The following is a 15959-nucleotide window of genomic DNA, read 5'->3' on the forward strand; positions in this document are numbered from 1 at the left end:
GCTCTTTCACCAGGTTCTTTAGAATCTTTTCATGCAAAAAATGTCAAGTTTATGCGATTCAATGTGGCAATGGAATTCTGTGGAGCACAATGGGGTGAATTAGGCAAAGTATGTAGCCACTAAAAAACTAGATATGAAGCAGTGGCATAAGATAGATGCGAATACTGAAAACAGCTTATAGAATGCTTGCAAAGGTAAGCCCTCTTCTACATAAGAAATTCATAAGAAAAGTGACCAACAAGTGTCTGGCATGTGATGGTAGCTTCAATAAACATTAGAATGGAGAGGTTAGCACTCAGGGAGGTGAAATAATAGGCCTAAATAATAGGCCTAAATAATAATAGGTGAAATAATAGGCCTGCTTATGAGCAGCTCATAAGCAGGAAGGCAAATTCGAGCATATCTGATTAAACTCAAAGTCCGCTTCATGGTCACTGTGCTTACATTCAGTTGTATTTCACACACGCTTTAGTCTGGGAAGCTCCCTCCTCTTTGCTCCCCCTCCAATTCTTAGGTCATGAGTGAAGCCTCTGGAGCCAGAGAAAATAGCCAAGACAACAGTACTATGCAGGTGAGTCACAAGGTCCCCACTACCTCCCCACCAGCTCCTAGGGCCCCCTGATGGCTGAGAACTGGCAGGCCAGTCTGTGCCTGCGTGGCAGATATGCAATTCTGCACCCCTGCTTTGCTTCCAATTTCCAGTGGAAATAATAACCACAATAATAAAAACAAGAAAGAGGAGAAAGATGAGAACAATAGGATGAGGAACAATTACATTGCCACCTCCTTTGTGGCAGTCATCGCACTAAGCTCTTTGCTTGCATTGTTTCGTGTGCTGCTCACAAAAAAAAAAAAAAACAAAGAAAAACTATGATTAGCTTCATTTCACAAACTGAAGTCATTTACACAAAACCACATGGTACATTTCCACTTGCCTCTCTGATTACAGAGCCCAAGCTTTTAACCCTTATGACTTAAGATGGAACAGAAGAGTCATCATACTATCAAGGAGCATAAGAATAGCAAGAGAAATGCAAGATTGGAAGATTGGCTGTCATTGTCCTTTCTTCAGGTCATAAATGTCCTCAAGGTTGCAGTTGTTTTTAGTAAGGCTCAGTCAGGGACTACCATCCTTCAGTAGGAGAGAGGAAGGCAGGGGTTTGGGGGAAGCAGGGGAGGATTTGCCTGCTTAGGAAAACCATCCCTCAAGATAGGAGGCAAGAGAATTGAAGATGATGGGCAAAAGGAGGACAGGGCAGAGAAGGAAGCTGCCAAGCATGGAGAATGAGACAAGAACCCTGGAGCCCCACGCCGACTTGGCACCTGGCTCTGCCCCCAGTTCACTATGTGAAAAGTTACCTCCCTTCTCCCAACCATAGTTTCCTCATCTGCATAAAAAGAAACTAATAACACTGGCTGCACTGGATAGTTACAGGATTTGCAGGGAGGGTGCTTGTAAGGAACCTGGCACACATTGAGAACTTCATAAATATTGATTCTTCTCTCCTCCTAGGGATTAGCAAATTCACTTTGCTTAAATGCATATAAAAAGGTTTCAGACTGCTTCTTAACAATGAGGATCTTTGTTGTTGGATATACAAACCAAAAAATAAAGAGAGGTTAAGAAACCCTGGCCAAGGGGATCCCTATCTCGCCTCATGATCAGCCTCATCACCAGGGCTTTTCTTCTTGGAAAACCACTGAGGCTCCAGTTTGAGACACTCTGTCTCTGATGGGGCTGAATCCCCTCTTTCCCTGACTCCAGCCCATGCTGGGCACCAAAATATCTCCTTGTGGTAGTCCACCCCCCTCGGTGCTTCCTTTGTCATTAGCACCGGGACCAAACCTTAGAAGGAAAGACTAGGGGGAGGAGGGAGAGAGGGAGAGGTAGCTGCAGTGCAGGCCCTCAGTCTTCCTGCGTGCTCTGAAACGTAAAAAAAAAACAAACATTCACACTGATTTCAGGATCCAAATGTGTTCCCTTCGAGAATCTGAGGCAAGGTTAATAGCATGTTGCTGTCATCATGTTATTGATGTCTCTCATCAATATCAAGCTGATTACAGGTACCACTCAGACATTTAAAGTGTTCTAAGCTCACCTCTGCTTTTTATTCACAAGTAGAAAGAACATTTTCAGCTATTTTTTCCATTTGTAATTGTTTTCTTTGGATCCTGATGCTTTAATCACTGTTCATCACTGCTTATCAAAGAGAGCTTTAATTAACTCACATCTTCAGGTTAATTCTGTCTTAGAAGACGAGGGGGGTTCACATGCTTCCTTCAGGGATTGGTGCTAAGTCAGTGCACTTTCCCTCTCTCACCACCCAGGGCAAACCTCTCAAATGGCCCATTTAACCCTCGCCCACCCCCACTTTCCGCCACCTCTGTCAAATCGCAGGCTTTTTCCAAAAAAGTTGACTCATTCAAATTGAGGTATTTAAATTGACAAATGCAAGTTTTACACAACACTAGCTCTGAAAGCTCAAAAGGGATGGTTTCTATCATTGTGCAGAATAAAAAAGGAGAAACAAAATGATCCAAATAGTTGTTTGTTTATTTAGTGCTTGAGAGCGTGGGGTGGGGGAGCGCGGTTAAGGAGGTGTGGGGTTGGGACTTGGCATTCTATTCCTCCCCCACTTCATTTCTCTCTCCCTATGTATTAGCGCTTGCCCTCTGGGCTAGCAGGCTGATTATTTCTGTGGGGAGGCTGGCTGCCATTCATTTTGGCCCAGACTTAACGTTCTTTTTAACAACTAAAAGTCTCTAGATTTTAGCTTGATTTTGGCTTTGGGGCCAGATGGTTGTCCTGGGACCCGCAGGCATCTGCATGCCGAGGGAGGGGAAGGCTGCTTGAGATATGTGCAGATATCAGGTAAAAAGGCATCTGGATTAGACAAACACCAGCCAATTTATTTCCAGAGCTTGTGTTTTTTCCAGCACCCTGATCTTCTTAAATTTAATGTTTAGCTTATGGCATACCTGCAGGTGGCTGCATGCTATAAAGGTGGTTCTTTATTCCCAGAAATAATTCAAGACAACAATCACACTTACTTTGCTTTTCGAAGAAGCCCAGCCCTTGTTTGGAAAGGGCTAACTATGGAATGGGAAACGATTCCACGATCACCAGTTGAGTCCTTGACTAAAGAAAGTGTTGGTTTGACTAAGAAGCAGGAATATATATATATATCAAAAATACTGTCTGAGCTAATGGTTATTAACCTTCTCTATGATGCTTGGGATTCACCTGGGGGGCATTCTTTTTTTTTTTAAATGCAGGTGTCCAACCCTACTCCAAATATTCTGATTCAATGGGCGTAGGCATACAGGTGTTTTGAAAGTTTTGTTTTTCAAGAGCAACCAAAATCTAAAACCCTTGGTCAAGGCTCTCTTTTCCCAGAAAGAGCCAGAAATATTTCAGAAAGACTTACAAATGAATTTGTTGTTAGCTTGTCTTCAATTATTGAAACTAGAAGTATTAATTTGTACCTTATGTAAATAATTTTCTCTCATTAACAACCAAGCAAAAGCTCTAGACCTCTGTCTCCTTCACTGCAAACTCCAGACTTAGTTCTTAATGATTTCAAAGTTTCCCTCCCCCCCAGTTCTGACTTTCTGGAATATTCTGATTCTTAATTTAGTCATAGTCATTGCTCAAATTCTTAAGGAGGGTGACATCTGAGGAAGTAACTGGAAATTTGAAAGAGGGTGAAAAAGTAAAATAAATAATAGTACTTGGGAGAACCAAATCTTAAAGAAAGCTGAGTCCCTCAAGGGAACTAGACCAAAGTCTCTGATACTGTACGTGCCCTGGGTCTTCCACTGCCAACTTTATCCAGTCCTAGATTATAATCCCATGTCACCATGGTCATGCAGCATGATTAAGAACATAGACTATTGCAGCTCAGCCTCTCGTGACCTTGGGCAGATTACTCAACTTTGGTCTCCATTTTCTTTCTTTTTTTTTTTTTAAAGATTCATTTTATTTATTTATGCATACAAGAACTGGGGTGCAAGCCAAAGATGCAGGGGGTGAGAGGATTCAGCAGAGACAGAGTGGGGAGTAGAACAGGCAGATCTACTGAAATACACTGTGGAGGGGAGCAGCCGGCGAGACAGGAGAGGTCTGTCTTTTGAGACCCTCTATTGGTCTTGCCATCTGGGTCACCTCCCTGGCCAGGGATCAAACTCTTGCTGCAGTAGCTGTGGATAGCTTCAAGGTGCTGTGCTAATCCCTTGCACCACCAGGGAGGGTCCATGTAAGGTACTTTGAACTTGACTATAACAAGCTCTCAGAAAGTATTATCTGTTATTATTGTGACTTCAAGACTCCTTCCTTTGACCTAAGCTCTTTATACTACAGCTGGAACGCTGTCTTTGAGTCCTATTGTCCCATTACCTAATGAAAATTCATATCAAAGAGAAGAACAAGCATAGGTGATACTATGAAATCATGTCTGTTGCTGGAGCCCTATGAGAAAATATTTGAAGAACAAAAGTAGTTCTCTGAGGGCATTATCCAAAGCATAGTTTGTGACTTTTGCTCAGTCGAGCTAAACTGTCATCTATTTTTTTTTTTATCTTTCAAAGAATCAGCTTTTAGTTTAATCAGTTTTTCTCTCTATGCTTTTTCTAGGCTCTAATTCATTAAATTACCACTCTAATATTTATTATTTCCTTTCTTCTACTTGGTTTAGGTTCAGTTTGTCATTCTTTTTCTAGCAGTCGTGCTTAAGGTGGAAGAAGATTTCTGATTTGAGATCTTTCCTCCTTCTTGTATTGTATTTACAGCTATAAATTTATCTTTAAGCAGTACTTTTTTTGGCATGTGTATTCTTTTTTTAAAATAAATTTTATTTTTATATTCCCCATACAATTGCAACCCCCTTATTTTGACCCCAATCCCTTCCCTCCCCGCCCCCCACCCCCCATAGAGTGTCTCTGGTTCATAGTTTTTGGTTGATTTTGATTTTCACTTTCTTACAGTTATTCATTTTCCTGGTCCCTTATTTAAGTTTTCTAGATTCCTGCTATGAGTGAGACCATCCGGTATTTTTCTTTTTCTTTCTGGCTTATTTCGCTGAGCATGATCCCTTCCAGCGCCATCCATGTTGCTGCAAATTGCATGAGTTTATCTTTTTTGAATGCTGAGTAATATTCCATGGTGTCTATGTACCACATCTTCTTGATCCAGTCATCTATTTTTGGGCATTTGGGCTGTTTCCAAAGCTTAGCTATTGTAAACAGTGCTGCTATAAACATAGGGGTGCAGGTGCTCTTTGGAATTGATGTTTCTGTGTCCTTTGACATGTGTATTCTTTTTCATTCACCTCAAAGCATTTTTTGATTTCCCTTTTATTTTTGTTTTTGACCCTCTGGTAATTTAGAAGTGTATTTTTTCATTTCCATTTACTTGTGAGTTTCCCTATTTTTTTTCCTGCTATTGATTTCTCTGGAATTTGAGAACATTTTGAATTATTTCCATCCAATTACACTTATTGAGGTTTGTTTTGTGACTGTATTAGTTTGTTTTGTAGCTGCCATAACAAAATAACGTAGACTCGATAGCTTAAACAGAAATTTATTACTATTTTCCATAGTTCTGGAGACTGGGAAGGAGACCTCTTTTTGAAAGCCCTCTTCTGGCCTTGCAGAAGATTCTTTTCATTGTGTCCTAATGGGAGAGAGAGAGAGAGAGAGAGAGCCCATGTGCGAGAGAGAGCTAGAGGGAGGGAGACAGAGAGACAGAGAGACAGAGAGGGAGGACTCACAAACTCCCTAATGCTTCCTTATAAGGACTCTAATCCTATTAGATCTGAGTGTCAACTTTATGACTTCATTTAACCTTATTTATGTCTTTACAGTCACATTAAGGATTAGGACTTTTACATATGAATTTGGGGAGGGCCCACTTCAAGTGATAGCAGTGACCTAGTATATGTTACACCCTGGAGAATGTTTCATGATATATATTATCTTGTTGGGTGGACTGTTGTCTGTTTGGTCTACTTGGTTTATGGTATTTTCAGGTCTTCTATTTCCTTGTGCTCTTTTGTGGAATATTGAAATCTATAGTACTTTTTTTTTTTTAAAAAATTAAGTTAACATTGCTTTACAATACTATATACATAGTGAACTTTTGAAAACTTCTTAGACTGAAGCATACAGCAGTTCAACTTCTAACAATTGTTTACATCTTTACATCTATGAAACACACTTGTAATCACAACGTGAGATAAACAACAGTATTGCCGTGTTACTTTTAAAAAGTGAACAAATCAGGGCATGGAGCAATTAACTATTGTACCCAATGAGTGAATGACTAAGCAGAGACATTGCCTTCCTTATAGAAAGGGGGCCTCCCCCGTGGCCCAAGGGGTTAAGCACAGCACTATAAAACTATTAGCAGCCGCTGCTACAGCATGAGTTCGATCCCTGACCAGGGAGCATGGCGCAGCAGACCTCTCCTGCCTCGCCTGCTGCTCCCCTCAGCAGTATATTTCAGTAGATCCACCTGTTCTACTCCCCATTCTATCTCTGGTGAATCCTCTCACTCCCTGTACCTCTGGCCTACACCCCAGTTCTTGTATGCATAAATAAATAAATCTTAAAAAACAAAGCAGCATGTGTAAGAAAAAGAAAGCACACTAGATGATTGTTACTTTAAATTTCTCTTAATCCAGGGGTCACAATCAGGTTTAATCATTCTTGGAATTCTCATACATGGACAGGGTGTAGTTGTAAACTCATTATTTACACAACTTTCTCCTCTCCCTCTTGCCTGAGAAGGATTTTTTTCTGGAACCATTAGAGAACCTCCCCTCCCTTTGCTTGCTGAAAGCCAGCAAGCATGCCTACTGACTTCTCAGGATATGAATTAGTGTGTCATGCTGGCCATTAGTAAGGTGGATTATTTGTATAGAGCTTCTTGCTTCTTTGTTTCCTGCCTTCCCTCATTCTCACCTCGCTGTCAGCCTAGTAGACACTCAATCAATATTTATTGATTTGGTTTTGTAATGAGACCAGGTTGAATCGTACCTTAGTTAATGAATTTGTGACTTCAGTGAGTGGTGGGGGTGACAGGTTCCCAGACAGACTCATGTGTTCTCTCTCCAGAAAAGAATGAAAGATGGAGAGACTGGGAATAAAAAGCAGGGTCACAGCAAGAGTAGGACAGTGGATTTTAGTTCTGTTGCTGAGGCTCATCTCTTATTAGGGGAGCTGCAACCTTTGTCTCCTTGACTAATGTGTTACATGTTAGTCAATAGCTGTTAGTTCAATGTAACAGACTCTAGCCTTTATTATTTCTATCTTAATATTTTTCTCTGTGAAATACTTCATTCCTTTGTTCACTTGCTTTCATACATGCTCTGATTGAAGAAATGCTTATAGAGTATTTGTACAGCCACCAAGTAGATCCGGGTTGGGGGGGAGTTGTGGGTGGGAGATGAAGAGATAAATAATGTGATACAACTGCAGCCCTTGAGCCCAACTTGTTGGGTGGAGGGAGACAGTAGGAGAAAGACATCCACATAGAAAATGAATACTGGCAGGAATAGATTGATAACTCTTAGGGTATATTGCCTATCTAGATGGGTCTTGCTTCAGGATCATGGGAAACTGAGGCAATGCCAAAAGGAAGATGGAAGGTAACGGGAGGAGTATTGAATGGGTGGGACATTTCAGTGGAATTATCATGAGCATTTGTAATGATATTTAAGGAGATCATAGATTATCTCTTATTTTCCCCCTGAGCACATGAGAAATGAATGCATGTGATGACTGTGTGTCCAGGCATTTGGGGTTGAACAAAGATCCATCACAAAGGTGTCTGTGCTATAATGACTGTTAAATAGACCTCTAATGTTCTCTAAGATTGGTTGCCCCTCAAAACAGTTGTTTCTCAGAGATCATCAGAACTCAAGCCAGCCGTGGGAGGGGACTCATGGGTTTGCTAAGACCATGCCCCTAAAAAGGTCTTAAAACAGCCTGACCTGTAGGTAAACACATAGCATTGCCTTAACTCTGCTCAGCACCATGCCAGCAATCACAAAGAGCCTGCAAGTCAAACCATGCAAACGCTTGACAGAGCATGCAAACAAAACCAGGACTAAAGAAGAAAATTAAATAAATCCCAAATTAGTTTGAATAGTCTCACTGCTGTGCATATGAGCGGGTCACAGCACTCACTCTTGTGCTATTGGTTGACAGGACTTTGATAACATTCACTTCACCTCTCTTCCCATTGGGCCAGAAATGGGGAGAAATCCCATCTAGATCAATGTACACAACCAAAAGAGATGCAATAGATATAACTGGGAATCTTGACAATGGCAGTGAAACTAAGAACAGAACAACTAAATTGATCATTTCCAATCTACAAATTGGATGTTGTGCTTGGTCTTGGTGGTAACAATGGCAGCATCAACATCTTTGTGCACCATGTGCCCGTGGTACAACAGGCAAGTCATGTTTTACCATGGTGAGGGGCACATTTCATTGTCTGGTTGGCTGTCTCAAGCACACATTGGTGATATGTTCATGGTAGGCATTTGCAGAAGATGTGACAGGGGGATATGCAACCAGGGGGAAGTGGTTGTAGGGGGAGGGTACCAGATTAGTCTGGAATTCTGTCATATCAACATCAGTTTTCCATCAAATCTGAGGAAATTATTGATGGAGAACACAGTCTGGCTAATAAGGGAGTTATAATAAATGTAGGTTGGGTGTTCAGTATCAAGATTTCTATAACAGATGTCATAGATGGCTTCATTATCTACAGTGAAGGCACAGTGTGCTCTAGGGCATGTAGACTTGGGGCAGAGTTGTAGGGCTCACTTACAACTGTGGAAACCTGGGGCCTGGGTAAATGGGGAACTTCAACATGGACTTTGTGTCATCATTAACAGAGACCATCCATCAGCAGGGAGGTGACTCTGGAAGCGGTTCCACCACCAAAGTTGTAGAAAACCAAAAAGCCCTGAAGACAGGTGCATTGGTCAGCCAGCTTGCAAATTCTGTCCAAGGCAAGGTCAATGACCTCCTGACCAATAATGTTGTGCCTACAAGCATAGTGATTGGCAGCATCTTCCTTAGCTGTGACGAGCTGCTCAGGGTAGAAGAATGGTAGGTGCCAGTGCAAATTTCATCCATGTCTGTGGATTGCAGGTCTACAAATACTGCCCTGGGAGCATGCTTTCCTGTGTTTGTCTCCCAGAAAAAGGTGTTGAAGGAATCATCCCCTACCCCCTTGGTCTTGTCATTATGCATCAGACTATCTCGATGGATCCCGGGTCCCAGGTAGCAGAGCTCCCAGTAGGCATTGCTGATCTGCATGCCAGCCTGACTGACACATGCATGTGTAACAGGGACTTGTTGGGCTCTGAGAAGCTGGAGGATGGGAGAGAGTGACCAGTATCTCCCACAGACAGACCAAGGAGACAGGGGAAGAAGAAGTGCTTAAGTTTTGATCTGAGTTTTTTTGTGTTTCTAAAGCTTTTCTGTTGGATGTGTGTTTTTAATATTGCCTGCCACCACAAATCCCTGATGGAAGTAGGCACATCATCAAGCACAATTAAATAAAAAGGCTACAGAACACACACAGAGATGATGGAAATAGGCTCCAACCTCTGTCTGGTTATAACTGCTTTGGGCTGGGGACTGGGGGCGTTGTTTTCATGGCTGCCAGACAGAAGGCTGTTTGAACTTGGCTGGTTATGAGAGCCAACGGAGTGAACTTGAAGAGAAAGATAAACATACAACTACTGTTCAAAGCTTCAGGTGTTATGATTGCTAATTGAGAAAGGCTCTAAATGATACCTGCGGGTATATAGGAATTTCACTCCCGGGGATTACTGGCTCAGGAAACTCTGGGACTGTATCCCTTCAGATTCCCCCTTAAAGAAAATTAAAAAAAAAAAAATCATCATGTCTGAGTCAATAAGGAGCAGGCATACCTCAGAGTAACGCAGGGCAGCTAAACACCTTTACCTCTGAACATATCTGGTGGACTCGTCACACATACACAGTCTCACACACAAACACAGGTACATTGACACAAACACAGTCCCAGACACACTCTCAGACATATCACAAACGACACAGACTTCACACTCGCCGTCACACACACATGATATCAGACAGGCACACACGAACACACACTGCCTTACATGTGCTTGTCTCCAACACACCCATGTGCAAAAAACAGCACACACCCATCCACGCACTCATACGTTCTCAGGCACACGTGCTTTCTCTCACACACATACATTCCTACACAGTCTCTCTCATAGTTTCTCCCTCCCTCTCGCTCTCTCACCTGCACAACAAACTGGCAAACCTGCCGCAGCTGTACTAACCTGCCCAGTTGCCTTTATGGGCCTGGCCCCCGTCAGCCTTTTCCCATGCTCAGACTCCTTCTAGCTGCCCTGTTGTTATCTTCACCTTTCCCTCAGAGCCTGGCCGCAGTCTCTGACTCCCACTAATGTGTATAAGAGGCTCAAGGCTACTGAAAGAAGGAGCAAGTGTGCAGAATGAGTGGTAATTGGGATGAAGGAGAGACTTCCCTTAGCCGCTCCCCTCAGAAGCACCACCCAGCATCTTGACCCTTTCCTGGCTCTTCCCCTTCCACAGTTGGCTTGGTGCGGTGGGCCGTGCTTTAGAAGACATCCTGCCTGAGGTAATTACAGTTCTGGGGGCCTCCCTGGTGGCGCAAGGGGTTAAGCACAGCACTGTGAAGATATCTGCACCCTCTGCAACAGGTGTTCAATCCTTGGCCGGCCAGAGAGCAGCCCACATGGCACAGCAGACCTCTCCTGTCTTGCTCACTGCTCCCCTCAGCTGTGTATCTCAGTAGATCGCCTATTCTGTTCCCCACTCTGTCTCTGGTGAATCCTCTCACCCCCCTGCACCTCTGGCCTACACCCCAGTTCTTGTATGCATGAATAAATAAATCTTAAAAAACAAGTTACAGTTCTGGGCTCTTGTGTGAGCCCCTAATCCTCTCTGGGTCTCAATTTCTTCAGTTGTAAAATGGGGTTAATATGTCCTGGAGTTGTGGAGTAGATCAAATCCCAGGCTTGATTTGAACATGCTATCTCAACGGGGCTTGCTATCAGTGATTCTTCTGACTGATAAGTTGTAAAATGCCTCTCCTACTCACTCCTTTCCTGCCAAATGAGTCAGCTTTATGTCAACATTGTTGCAAAAAAATAAAAAGAGGCGCCAATATACTACAAAGATTGCCATCATAGGAAAAGCACTTTCTGGCTACTTCTAATAAATGAATTCCTGAGGAGAAAGTGCTTTTTAAAAACTTCTATTTTGTGTGTAAAAAGTTCACAAGAGAGTTTACGTTATGAGTGACAAAGGCAACTGTCTCTACTTACAATACTGAAGGCCCTGAGAACATGTCTCCCATTCAGTCTGCTTGCATATTCCTGGAGGTAGTTAGTGGGGCTAATTAAGAGCTAATTTTGATAAGAAACACATGAAATAGGACAGTTTCCCAGGAGAGAACAGCACAGAATGGGATGCTGCAGATACTGAATAAAAATATCCCTGTTCACCATTTTTTAGAACATGGTTCCATTAAGCATCTTCCCAAGAGTGGGGATAGTTTTATTTTTTAAAAGAATATTATTTATGGGCCTTATTCGAAGCTTCTATCCCCGCACTCCCACATGGCGCGCAGAAGCAGTGTACTTCGGTCCTTCTGCCTGCTGCTAGGCCAGATGCATGGGGTGTGTGTGAGAGGATTCACCAGAGACAGAGTGGGGAGCATAACCGGCAGATCCACTGAAATACACTGCTGAGGGGAGCAGCAGGTGAGACAGGAGAGGTCTGCTGCACCATGTGGGTCACTTCCCCGGCTGGGGATGAACTCAGGCCTTTGTGGTGGTAGCAGTGAGACTTAACCCCTACGCCACCAGGGATGCCTGGGTGAGGATGGTTTAAATACTGCATTTTGAGCACCTCTTATGTCCCAGGCACTGCGCAACATCTGACATAGTATTTTGTGTTTCTTCTCCTCTTGCACATATGGTCATTCCTGTAACCTATGCATAGCGTGTTTATCTCTCTCACTAGGCGACAAGCTCCAGGAGGGGCTGGGCCAGGTCTGTGCTCTTGCTGCTGTGTATGTCAGCCAGCACAGCAGCTGGCACATGTTTATTGAATGCTGAGCTACAGTCCTCACTGCTAAGTTAGCAAGCTAGGGATTATTGTATCCATTATACAGGTAAGGAAATGGATGTCTAGGAAAGTAAAATGACTTTCCAACGACCAAACTGTTGATTCCAAACATACTTGCTCTCTTGGTTCCTGAAGTGACTCTTCTAGTGAAAACCTCCACTGGGTTGTCTTGTGTGCTGATATAGACTTGCTTTATCAATATTTTTCTGAGTTTGCTCCTTTAATGACTCCTTAGTCTCCCTGAGAGGCGGTTTCCTTCCCTTTTATCTTCTCACTCATTTATTTTCTCTTATCTTGCTTTGTGTTGCCCTGGTTTAGCCAGTACTTACTTCCTGCTTCCCATAGAGGGTCTGCCCAAGGCTGTGCCCATCCTGTCTTCTGAGGCACTTTTTTGCTCTAGTTCCCTCCTCTGTCTTAGAAACCCCAGTCATGGAGCTCAGGATAACTATCACCAGGGTTGCCCCACATAATGAAAAGCTGCCCTGCCTGGGCTGGCTAGAGCCAGGGATCCCCTCCTTGCTGTCAAGTTCACTGGGCACTCCAGGTGTCTGGCCTTGCTCTGACTTGTATCTGCAATTGATAGTAATTACTGCTCCCCCTGGAAACCACTTGTGATGCCCCCACTCCTACTCTGAATCCTTTACAGCTTCTTCCTCAATCTTCTTCCCAAAGGGTGGTATTTTCCTTTCACCTTCTGCAGTATCCTGGGATACCTCACCTACTCCCCCATGGCTTTGATATCATTATCCAGAGAATCTCCATGTTAGTGGGCATAAGGGTGACCTGTGTGTGCCTGGAGGACATCTCGAGTGCTGAGTTGTCAGCCCAGGGTTGGGAGCTGCATTCAGATGACTCAGAGCAAGTGGTTCTTATTTCTCAGGCCACAAGGTAGAATGCTCAGCACTATATGCTAATAGTTTCCAGTATTCCAATACCTTCCCAGCTCCAGATCGTAGGCCACCTCTCTACCATGTAGTTGGCTTGATGTCTCCTTGGCTGTGGCTGTCACAGAAATGTGCAGCCCAGGTTCCCCTTGAGGAAAGGCATTACTGCCCAGGCTGCAAGAGTGCTCTTTCCATGCAGCCTTAAGCTGTCAGCCCCTTCCAGCATTGCCTCAGCTGGAGACAAGGTCTTTGTGCAAGGTCATGTCCCTTCTCAGGGCAGCCCAACCCAATCACTGGTCAGTGTGGGAACAGAAGGCTCAGCCCTCTTGACCCAACTTGACTGAGCTCTGAAAGGCCATCCCAGCTCTGGAGAACTGGGAGGGGTAGATGATGTGCTGCTTACCTACCACTGCGTAATAGACCACCCCAACATGTAATGACTTAAAACAAGGATGTTTATTTTGCTACTGAATCTGCAATCTGGGTCAGGACTCCTGACAGGGGCAGAGACAGAGATAGTTTATCTTCACTCCACTCAGAGGCTGCTGAGTTAGCTGGGGGGTTGGGATTAGATGCATTAAAAACCTTCTGATGTGCTCATGGCTGGATGGGCCTCTCTCAAACTTTGGGGTCCTGGAAGCACTGGGTTCCTTTGTCAGCACTCTATTTCAGTGTGGTCTCTCCAGTACTCTGTCCAGCTAGGAGGCTTCACTGTAGCCAGGCCTTTTATTTGTTGACCCCAGGCTCCTCAAATGCATGTCCCAAGAGAGAAGGCCAGGCAAAAGCCACATTATGACTTTTCATGACTCAGCTGCAGAAGTCAAGCAGCATTAATCTGGCCAAGCAGCTATATGATAGTCCACCCAGGTCCAAGGGTATGGAATGCAGACTCTACCTCTCTATGGAAAAGAGCCACTATCACACTGTCGGGAGAGCCTGTAGGGTGGGACACAGTTGGCGTGGCTGTCTTTAAAAATGATCATCTGCCCCAGTCCAGCTGTTACTAGGCCTGCCCTACACTGCAACTTCTCCCTCTGCCCAATCCTTGTCACTCCCTTTCTGCAGGTGTTGCTGCATACAACATACCTGGAGAAATATCCTATCACTAAATTGTGTCTCAGAGGCTACTTCCAAGGAACACAACTTGCAAGAATAACCATCATCCCCCCAAAACAACATGTTCAAACAAAGCATCATGTTCCCACCTCCTTATCCCTCCCCACACTTTTTCTCTTTTCTATGCTTATCTCAGTGAAAGGCATCAGTGTGTATGGTGTCAGTTCCATCCCTCTGGAACTCTCCACTTCTTGTGTCTCCCAGGTATCTTTGAGGCATATGTCCATTTCTCTTCTTCCTGGACCACTACCAGGTCTGGTCTCTCACACTTTTCCGCACAATAGTTCCATGATCAATCCTCTGTCTCTGCTCCTGGTTTCCAGCAGCCCCAACTCCACTTGCTGTCAGGATGCTCTTTCTAAGTCTCACATTGGATTATTTCATTCCTCAGGTCTCATATGATATAGTCCAGACTTCTTAACTTGGCCCCCAAGAATCTTTGTAACCAGATCTTGCCTTCCTTTGAAGTGCCCATTTCTTACCCCTGCCAGTCATACTCACGCATTCTGAATTTCTTGCCATTTGTATGCTGTAAGCATGGCAGCATCTGCCGCCCTGCCAGGGATGTTAACTCTGTGTGGGTAGTACTGTCCTACCTTCCTATGTACCTCTCTTTCCAATTTGGGTTCAAATTCCAGTTCCTCCAGCAAGTCCTCCCTGACCTCCAGATATGGGGGGCATCTGGCCTGAGCCTGGTGCTCCTCCCTCTAAAGCACAGTAAACTGTACAGAAATTCCATTTGTGACCAGCTGTCCTGGAGGCTGGAAGTTCCCCCCAGTCAATGACCAAGTTATCTTGTTCACCACTGTAGCCAAAGCACTTAGCTCTGGTGCACAGTGGACACTGGAACAGGCCGCCATGTACTATGGGGCAGATTGTTCACTGATCAACATCAAGAGGCTTCATTTACATAGACTACACTGTGCACACATGCCCTAGAAGTTTGCAGTATCCACCCTAAACACATAGTGACCCAACAAGAAGCTGTGATGGTATGATCAAATGAATACATGAATTGTGTTATCTTTGGTGTGCTTTGTTTGTAATGAAACTAATGTTTGGCAAAAGAGAAATAATCTGACTTTGGTAATCTCAAATGCCAAAGAATGCAACATTTTTTACCAGAAAAAAAATTGCAAAAGTCTAAAGCAGTGATGTCAACCATGGGTTAGAATCACCAAGGGAGTTCTGGAAAAACACTGATGCCTGGGCCTCGCCACCACCCACTTACACAGAGTCCCCTGGGGTGGGGCCAGCAGTGGGAATTTTTTACCTCAGCCCAGGTGTCTCTCCTATGCAGCCAAGGTTGAGAGCCTCTGGCCTAAAGAGCATCCAAGCACATCCAAGGAGCTTTAGAAACCCACCCAGCAATCATTAACTCACTCTGAAACACTCTGGTAGGAGCCATAAGGCTGAACACCCAAGATTAACACCTTTGAGGGTTAAATGTTTTTCTTCTCTGGTTTTGAACCTCAAATAGAGTGAGTTCAGTTTGTCATATTCATCAACTCATGGCATGTTACCTTCATTTGTTCCTCCCATTTTACTTATTTATGCTCCCCCCCATTTTTCCTGCAAGTTTCTTTCCCTCAACACAGGTAACCAATCTAAAGTACCTGCTATATATATATATATATATACACACACACACTACACACACACACACACAGAGAGGGTATGCTTGTATTTATATGCATTGTAAAAAAAAAATGTAAAAAATGCCTGCGCTTTTATTTTATGTAAACATATTATGCTCCAGACGCATTCTGA

At 43.8% G+C, this 15959-nt stretch overlaps 1 pseudogene; it reads right to left on the reverse strand.

Annotated features, from left to right (window-relative positions):
- Window positions 1-8363: 8363 nt before the first annotated feature.
- On the reverse strand, window positions 8364-10282 carry LOC119249496 (tubulin alpha chain-like; annotated as a pseudogene).
- Window positions 10283-15959: the final 5677 nt, after the last annotated feature.

Source organism: Talpa occidentalis, unplaced genomic scaffold (genome assembly GCF_014898055.3).
Source record: "Talpa occidentalis isolate TD23 unplaced genomic scaffold, MPIMG_talOcc4v2.1, whole genome shotgun sequence".
NCBI lineage: Eukaryota > Metazoa > Chordata > Mammalia > Eulipotyphla > Talpidae > Talpa > Talpa occidentalis.